Genomic DNA, 10,623 nt, shown 5'->3' on the forward strand with positions numbered 1-10,623 from the left:
CACCTCATACAATGAAACACATGAGATGCAACTATCGGCCAATAACCTGTCTCTCCACAATGTCACGCATCATTGAGGCTAAGAGAAGTGGGCACATGGATCAATACATGAGCAAAGCACTGATATAAACATACATATACATACATATATATATATATATATATATATATATATATATATATATATACACACATAAATACACATATATATATATATTTCTCCTACCACTAAATACATGTACAATAGGCTCCTCCACTCTCAGTCGGACTTAATAACATCAGGTTTCCAGGGACGACAGGAGGAAATGAGCACTTGAGCTATAAACTGGTACAAAAAAATCTCCTGTTGAGGTTAATGTACATATTGCATCTATTAGAGGATTAATTCACCCTGGAGAGACTCAGACACAAAAGCAGAAAAGATGTTTTAGCGAACGGCTAGGGAAGGCGTAGCGATCATGGGCACTCCATGATCTATTTGTATTAGATGTCTCCCCCCGGAGCCTGGAGACTGGTGGTGGTAGATGTGAAGAGAAGGTAGAGGATGAGGGGAATGCAGAGGAAGAGCTGGGCAGGTGGTGGGTCGCAGTACGGTTTGAGCGGCCGAGCCATCTGCCTGAGGCTTAAATGTGACCGCCTGGTGCCGATTGGGAGCGGGGAGGAGTCACTGAGAGCGTTGATTGGGGATGAGGAGCAGGTGCGAGGGCCATGGTGCAGACGCCCCCTGACCTTTCACCCTACTTCTTGGCCGGGAAAAACTGCATAACCTCTTTGGGATAAGCGCAGAAACCTGGAAGAGTCCATGGTGAAGTGAGGGATCTGACTCTCACAGACGGACAGGCGGACGCCCGCTTGAATGCGATGATAGCGCTGGGGAGAGGGGTCCTTCCATGGAGGCCGACGCAGATTTAAGTTAGGTCTTCCAGGTGAATTTACGCCGGCTTCATTAGTGCAGTTACATAAAGTGCTGCGCTCAGAGGACAACCCTGTTTTACACCACGACACACATTAAATGGCTTAGTTAAAACTCCATTAACATTAATACATACAGTGGACTGAAAATACAAACATTTGATCATATCAATAAAATCATGAGGAAAACCATATCTAATCCATAAATAGTCCCAGGATACAAAATCAAAAGATTTTTTTGCGTCGCGACCCAAAATATAAAAGTTCTATTATTCTTATTCTGTGTAACTACCAGTAAACTAGTGGTCCAAAAATGTGTTAAATTATACTATTCAGCCATTGTAATATTTGTAATATCCTGTGTTGGGTGTAACTTTGTTACTGATACTTAGTTACTGTAATTAAATTAGAATTGCAATTTGAAGTCACGTGTAGTGTAGTAGTGTAAAGCACTGCTGTAACTTACTGTTAGTTACAAACAGTTAGAAACAAACAACAATGTTTAGTATTAGAATGTTTGCTTCCTCTGCAGGATGAGCATGTGCACACACCCATTCCTCCTCATGTCAGTGATCTTCAGGCTGCAGAGCAGTGTCTTATGTTGTATTCTAATGTCCATATCATGCTCTGTCTTATGTGTTTACAATTTTAATTTACAATTTTTTCAAGATCCTTCTAAAAGGTCACATTTGGTCCTATTTCAGTTATTTTCTTCAGTACTGATGTGTTACTTTTCATATGTAATATTTGGACAACCCTGGTCTGAAAACTGAACTACTGGCTAAATAGAGTAGTTTTGGCTGTGTAGTCGTGACATGTTGGAGCACTGGACTGGTCAGAATCTGGATGACCTCCACAAGAGGGAGATCCTGAATCTGCTGCAGAAGAAGAAAGAAACACAACTCCAGGAATGTTTTTATGATGAAAAAAAAATCTACATTTTCCAGCAAAAAACAAACTAAACAAAAAACACCTGTTGGGTGAATTTCGTGTAGGGCCCGGTCCCAGGGGGCCCGGTCCCAGGGCCTGGTCGCGTCCACACTGTAGTTACACACTTTGTCCAGCAGGGAGAAGCATTTCACTGTTTTGAGTCAGATTCCCAGTTGCATCCACACAGCGGATGTAGTTATAGATGTAGATATAGTTTTTCTGGCCTGCTGTTATTTCTGATTGCACATGTCTCCAAAATTACGAATAATAAAATAAAATAGAGCATTCACTGATTACTATTGTAAATAACACTTGACCTGATGGACAAGTTGTTGATGTTTTAATTTGGTGTTTTGGTTGATTCTCCAATCAGAAAGCAAAATGAGCCTGACATGAGCCTCTCTGGCGTGTTACCATCATCAGACGCTTAAATCCAGGGTGTTTAAACCTGCGTTTTGTCTTGTCTCTGATCTGACTGGTCACGACCTAAAGCCCAGCTCCAGCACCAATCATGAGTCAGAGCTGGTGGGGTCCTGGAGCCCTGGAGCTCAGGGGTTCTGGAGTTCTGGAGGAGGAGCTGAACATGAGCCATGGCCTGAACACAAACTGAGGACAAACACTTGGATGAGTCTATCTGCAGGTGAAGGCTCTGGGCACAGGCTCAGTGTGATAGTAGGAACAACAGCAACATACTGTTTCTGCAAGACATTTGAAGCCATCCATCATTATTTATACAGGAAAATCCCAATGAGAGAAACTCTCTTTTTTGTGAGTATCCTGTTAAAACATAATACAGATTAAACAAACACAGGATATTCAAATAAAATACCACTAACATTCAATATAACAAATACATATAAAATACATAAAACACACTTACATATACAAATGGGATACAATCACTCAGAGCAAGAGCATTGTGGGTAGTCTTTAACCAGTGCTTTGAATTCAGAAAATGCATAAAATATCGTGTGTGTTTTGTTCCTCTGACAGGGAGAAAAACAGCTGAAGGCTTTTCAGTAGCGACTCTAAAATAAAAATGTCCTGAGACCTCAAACGGTGAATACCTCATCTGATGTTCAGTAAACATGATCAATAATCAGACAAAACCCCAAAACTAGATTCTTATAAACAAACACAAGGCAGAGCTGTTCTCTTCACTTCCAAAGATCATGTTCTACTTTAGAGTAGAATTCACAGTGGTGAGTTCTGTATCCTTCTCCTGTAATAAACCTTAGAGCTGAACATTAGAGCTGAACCTTAGAACTGAACATTAGAGCTGAACCTTAGAGCTGAACATTAGAGCTGAACCTTAGAGCTGAACATTAGAGCTGAACCTTAGAACTGAACATTAGAGCTGAACCTTAGAGCTGAACATTAGAGCTGAACCTTAGAACTGAACATTAGAGCTGAACCTTAGAGCTGAACATTAGAGCTGAACCTTAGAGCTGAACATTAGAGCTGAACCTTAGAACTGAACATTAGAGCTGAACATTAGAGCTGAACATTAGAGCTGAACATTAGAGCTGAACATTAGAGCTGAACCTCAGAGCTGAGCCTTAGAGCTGAACCTTAGAGCTGAACATTAGAGCTGAACATTAGAGCTGAACCTTAGAGCTGAACATTAGAGCTGAACATTAGAGCTGAACATTAGAGCTGAACCTTAGAGCTGAACCTTAGAGCTGAACCTCACAGCTGAACATTAGAGCTGAGCCTTAGAGCTGAACATTAGAGCTGAGCCTTAGAGCTGAACCTCACAGCTGAACATTAGAGCTGAGCCTTAGAGCTGAACCTTAGAGCTGAACCTTAAAGCTGAACCTTAGAGCTGAGCCTTAGAGCTGAACCTCACAGCTGAACCTTAGAGCTGAGCCTTAGAGCTGAGCCTTAGAGCTGAACCTTAAAGCTGAACCTTAGAGCTGAGCCTTAGAGCTGAACATTAGAGCTGAACCTCACAGCTGAACCTTAGAGCTGAACATTAGAGCTGAACCTCACAGCTGAACCTTAGAGCTGAGCCTTAGAGCTGAGCCTTAGAGCTGAACCTTAAAGCTGAACCTTAGAGCTGAACATTAGAGCTGAGCCTTAGAGCTGAACATTAGAGCTGAACATTAGAGCTGAACAGTACATTAATAATTTTAAATTAACACAATCTTGTAGATGACATGAAAATCACTTATATAAAATCACATCATCTGCTTCACTTCAGCCACTAGAGGGAGCTGTTGTCCACTGCAATTTAAAATCTTTTTTGCTCTGACACTTTTGGTCATCTTTGATTTCAGGAATAAAAACATGTTTAAAGTGTCACCTGTTTAGAAGCCTGTCATTCTCTAATGGCTGTTTCCTGTCATTCTCTAATGGCTGTTACATTACATAACATTACATTACACATGGTAAATTTACCTTTGTTAGATATAAGATAAATGAGAACAGGAAGAAGAAGCAATGTTGATGCCATCAAAGCAGAAACATAATCTAAATGAGATTAAATCTGTCACACATCACGTCCTTCGAATAATTATGTTAAAGATATATTATGTTTTCATTCTGTTTTAGGTCCTAATGACAGAGGTGGAAAAACTATAGCTACAACATTTACTCAAGAAGGTTTTGGAAGTGACACTTACTTGAGGAGTAAAAAAGTATTTCTTGCAATTTTTACTATTAAAGACACATGACAGAAATGTGGTGATCATGATAAAAGTCCATCCATTATTACAATGTTTCAAGACTTTTAAAATATATAAGTATGCGTGGACTTGAATTCAAAAACTTCAGGCTGATTTCACCATTGATGTGCTATTAATCTGAAACCATAAGAAAATACTTACTTTTTAGGCCTGTTCAGAAGTAAAAGAGTATTTATGAGTATGTTACTTCAGTACTTTTTCATTGGTTCTTTGTTACTTTCCATCACAGCCTAATTATGATTTATGTGACAAAATGACACACATCCTGCCTTACAAATAATAACAATTCTAAAAATATTGCAAGGACAAAGCCTTGGGTGGAAAATAACTAACCACAAATACTCACGTTATTGTAATTGAGTAGACTGCTTGAATAATTAAATATGTTCTTGTAATTGAGTATAATAAATGTCACTGGCTGCATCGCCTGCTCTGATTGGATCCCTAAGAGAATATTTAGATTGCTGTTTGAAACATTTAATCAAGTTTTGCATTTAGACATCTGTAAAATGATACTGAAATGTTAAAAAGTGGTAACTAGTACTCTGAGTAGTTTTACTTACACATTCAGAAGCAGTAACCTACTTGTACTTTTTAGTCATGTAACTGTACTTTTACACAAGTACAAAGACCAAAAATATCAATCTAGACCAGATGTGCGTCATGAATTAGCATGTGCCAGAGGTCAAAGGTCACTCAGAATGACGCGCTCGGCACTAACTCTAACTCCGGCTAATTCTGTTTACGTTGTAGAAGTTCGAAGCTAAAAACCTCACCTTCTTTAACACACTTATGGCTCCAAATCCAAATTGAAGTCAGTTTATACTTTACCGAGCCAAACAAACTTATAGCCAATTGTTTCCAAATGTGGATCTTTATTAAACCAAAACAGATGACATTTGATCTGGCCATTTTTGTAGCTCAAACGTCTGAAAAGACTGGACCTGTTTGCTCTAAATGTGATCAAAGCGTGACTAAATACAAGAAAACACGTTCAAAAACAGCAGCCAAGAACACAACGAATGAGGCAAACAATGTGTAATCCATATTCATCATTAAAACAATGCCGTGCCGTAATAATAAGCGTAAAGGTTGTTTGGAGCGTGGGAATGAGCTCCGTCAGTGCAGTGTCGTGTAATGTCAGTGACGAGCTGATCGATAGAAAGACCTCTAGAATCCTGCTGTGTGTCATGTGACTGAAGTATATCTGCAAATGTATTTTGTATCATATTCTGTATGTTCTGATCGTAATACTGCATTCTGAATACTTGCAACTTACTTATATTCTTGTAAAAACACGACATCAGAGTAAAACAGATTTGTGGTTTTGTTTCACTGTTTGCTCTGCATTTATTTATAAAATGACACATTGTCTTTATAATCCGGCCGGCCCTCCGCTACTGGCCTGGATTCGAATATGGCTCATTCAGTGAAGTTTGAAGCCTACGATTTGTGCTCAAATACTGTGATATTTTACTCTGATTGTAGAAAAGGAACAGTATTCTGAACACCAGCAGAGTAACTGAAGCAGAACACAGTACTTCTAAACGAGTACTCTGAATCCCATCACATTAGGGTGCGTTGAAAAAATATCCAATAAAAATCCAATTTGAGTTTACTGATTCACACGTGGAGTTAAATGAATAAGTTACATTCCTGAACAAACTTCTGAACCATTAGGAACAAATTGTGATTTGGTAATATTTTATTTGGGAATGTTTCACGTAATATTATCCAACACTTGTTAAGAGACATTAAGAAAGGAGATGTACTGATTGCTCTGATTAGAAAAAATACCAGCATTATTTTTGTTGTATTTTTAATTGGGATGCAGTACTATTACTACTATAAAGATGAAAAAGAAAATAACATAAAAATTCAATGCATTTTTGAAATACACAAATCACAAGTGCAGTTTCTAAAAGCGTGCTGTGACTAAAGTCTGACAAACACTGCTCTGTTCTCTGGAGACATAATGTAGCTGTCACAGATCTATTTCCCTCTTTTCTCCATTCTTTTACATTATATTGTACATATTGACATAAACGCAGCTATATCCGGCACAGCTGGACCTGTTGACACGACGGCTCGCATCACTTTGGTTTCTTCTATAGACAGGAAAAACAAACAGTAAGATATATTTCATTTCATTTATTTGAGTTGAACACAAACAAACAAAACAGTTATTCCTTGATGCATTTTCATTTTATTAAATAAATATGATAAAAACACCAATTCATGGACTGGTGGAAGGGAAGTCAGAACATCACACATTCTCTGACCCCTGCTCTCCAGAACAGATATATTGTATTAACGCTCTGATTGGCCGTGCTTGGGCTCAGTTTCACTTCAAAACTCTTCTAAAACTGTGCATGAGCTGGAAATGAAGACTTTTGGATACTAAACTGCTCATCTCCAGGCTCAAATCGAGATTAAAGACATAAATACTGTAATCTGTGTGCATATGTTGAACGTGGCAATGCCTAAAATGTTAAACTACACTGTACAAGTTTAACGACTGTTCTGAAATGTTCATGTTTAGATAGAAGAGAATTAGCACTAGCTATAGTTCCTGTCAAAAAAATAAAACAAATACATAATTAAACATCAGAGACAAAACCTACATCCTCCTTTTGCGGTGGGAAAATCAGGCCCCCCAGCTTTACCTGCAGGGTCTTAGTTTGAGTGTAGTGGGCTCCTCCCTGCAGGGTCCGGACTCTCCGGATCTGTCAGAGGAACTGAAGAAGCGATGTGGATGAGTGATAAATATATTCAAAGTCACTCACACTTAAAATTGTGAAAAACAGTTGATTTGAAACAGTTTGCAGCGGTCTATTTCACCCTGGAGAGACGCAGAGACCACGAGAAAGGACTGTTTAGCAAGCTTTATTACGTGAGTTATTTGGCGCTCAGACCCCGGCGGAAGACGTTGCAATCATGGGCACTCCATGATCTATTTGTATTAGATGTCTCCCCCCGGAGCCTGGAGACTGGTGGTGGTAGATGTGAAGAGAAGGTAGAGGATGAGGGGAATGCAGAGGAGGAGCTGGGCAGGTGGTGGGTTGCAGTACGGTTTGAGCGGCCGAGCCATCTGCCTGAGGCTTAAATGCGACCGCCTGGGCGCTGATTGGGAGCGGGGCAGAGTGACTTGAGAGCGTTGATTGAGGAGCAGGTGCGAGGGCCATGGTGCAGACGCACCCTGTCCTTTCACCCACCTTCTTTGGCCAGGAAAAACTGCATAACCTCTTTGGGATAAGCGCAGAAACCTGGGAGAGTCCATGGTGAAGTGAGGGATCTGACTCTCACAGACGGGCAGGCGGACGCCCGCTTGAGTGCGATGATGGCGCTGGGAAGAGGGGTCCTTCCATGGAGGCCTTGACGTAGATGGGTGGAGTTAGGTCTTCCAGGCTGAATTTACGCAGGTTTCATTTGTCACTCACATGATGCATTAAAATATCCTAATTATTCAAGTTTAGAAGCAATTTTCACATCTTTCAGAGCCCAGAGCTAACGACAACAAGCATGCTAACAGTGCACTTCCTGCTTTTCAGAGTAAAATGCCTCTTCATCTAGTGGCAGCAGAGAGAATTACATATTTGAGAGAAAAATATATCTGTGGAATAATGATGGTGAATTAAGGGCAGAAATGCACCGAAGCAGCCTGGCCATGATTTATGGACTTAAATCCATGATCCATATCACAGATGGAGAAAACTTCACACATTGTTGAAAAAGAGTATTTTCGATGATGGGAAAGGCATTCATCAAACAAGGGTGAATGAAGCTAAATACAACTCAAGGTATGTTTTTGAAGAGGGAACAATGTTAACGTATGGACTTCAATCCTGATCATAAATACACAGAATATAGTTGTTTACTGAACATGAATCTTATAAGTGGAGTTAAAGGTCTGTCAGTGATGTGTGTCAGTGTAGTATGTATATGTAGACGATTGGATTGAACTAAAGAGATTAAGCGCGTGGATAATCCTTTGCACTAAGTCATTACTGTATCTCCGTATGATCTAATGTTCTGAGATGTGCCTGTAAAACTAAGCTGCTTTGGAAGTGTGCAGAGTAAAGGGTTTAGAATAAAATTACTCTTACATATAAGTAGAAGTACAGAGCAGTTGACCACTCAAGTGAATGAAAACAAATACTTCAGGTTAATTGTAAGGGGAAACTGTCTGGACATAACTGATTTATATTTGTACAATTATTAGAAGGACAAATCTGAGGGAGCGGTGCAAACACAAAAGTTCAAATCATTTCATATTGTCAACATGAAGCTTTCGTCACTTGTAGATTTACTCACAGTGGGACGAGAAACAACACTTTCACTCGAGTAAGAGACTGTTAGTGCGATACATTACTCAGAACCTTTTAAGAAATTGTTGCTCGGAGTTTGTGCCTTTCGTTTGTTTCCCTCAGACACAGGCGGACAGTGGGACAGCACGGACATGTTCTCTGTATGTTCAGCTGCAAAACGCTGTGTGTTTTATTACAATCTGACTCATATTCACAAAGAAACAAGTCTGACGAGGAAATGAACTACGACATGGCTAAATACAGAGGCGCAGAGATAAACCCCGGTCACAGCAGTCATTGTCAGCCTTTTACGAGACGGCCCAACTCGTCCCGCTGTGAAACCCTTTCTTGGTCCGACCCGCACCATGAGCCCACTGCCCTCCTGTGGCGCGGTGTGAGAAAGCTTTAACAGCGGGAGATCAGCCTGATTTATTCTGACTAAATAAGAAAGAAGCGCAGCGCAGGCTGATTTTGCTTTGCAACACTCAACTTTTCTGCTCTTTCAGAACTACCAGAGGAAAGTCAAGGTTTTTGCATGTAACAGCAATCAGCCAATCACATCGCTGCATTGTCAGCTTTATATTCTCCCTAAAATGAACTTTGAAAAGACCAATAAAACATTTAAATTTATTTTAGAACCACCATTAGATTATTTAATATAAAATATAATTAACTAGTAAATTATGAAAAATAACAAGGCTTTTTATAATACTCATTATGCTCTAATATAAATATATACCATACTTATCGGATTAAACAGTGCTCCTGAATAAAAGCAGAAATTAAATAAACCATCAATAAAGCACGGGTGCCCATACTTTATCTTGAGATATTTACACAAATAAATGCGTCGTGAACCGGGGCGATCGTCTCATTAGACTCATGTCTCAGTGAATATGAGTTGGATTGTAATAAAACATACAGCATTTTGAAGCTTAACAAAGCACATCACAGCTGTCCCTACTCACTAATAATCCCGCATGTGTTTGATGCACTGTCAGAACATTGGCCTCTACATTTATTGAAAGGCTTTTTGGTTTTATTGATGAAGTTACAGTGGAAGATCTTATAGGCCCAACATTACTGGCTAATGCATGTAATAGCAGAGAGTTTAACACAAACGCCTTAACCCCGCGACAAGCCCAAAGTGGCTGGGACAGGCTCCAGTCACCTGCGACCCCGAACGGGAACAAGCGGTAAAAAATGAATAAATGAGTGAACACAAACGCGGCCTCCGTGTGTTGTTTTCCGCCTGTGCACTCATGAAAAAAGTCATGTAAAGGGAAACCAGCTTTTCCCTCCCCAGAGGCCTGTGTTGTGCGATGTCATGTTCAACAGCAACACACGCCTGCTCAGCGAAACGTGGAAGAACAAAATCAAACTTCTCTCACCTCAGAATAGAGTTCTTTTTATGCTTCGCTCATTGATTCGTTAGCAGCCATGTTTAGTTTATTTATTAGAGATGCGCTGTTCCAGGTTGTAGCGCAAATGTTTTATACAGATGGACCATGTGTGTCCCCGATTGGCTGATCCACCTGTCAATCACGGCCTTCAGAACACAGGGAGCTAAAACTGGTGAGCAAATTCACATCATTGTAAAGTATTGAAGAAGTGTGGATTCTTGGTTTTTAAACCTCATGTCGCTGCCTCACACGTGGGATTTATCTCAAACCATTGTGTTGTTCCAGATTTACACCGGATATGTCCCACTTTTATTTCCTAATGGTTATTTATGATGCTTATTATATAGAGTCATAAGATAAGATAAGATATTCCTTTATTGTCCCA

Source organism: Eucyclogobius newberryi, unplaced genomic scaffold (genome assembly GCF_026437365.1).
Source record: "Eucyclogobius newberryi isolate DKJ021-1_F unplaced genomic scaffold, fEucNew1.0.hap1 SCAF_8, whole genome shotgun sequence".
NCBI lineage: Eukaryota > Metazoa > Chordata > Actinopteri > Gobiiformes > Gobiidae > Eucyclogobius > Eucyclogobius newberryi.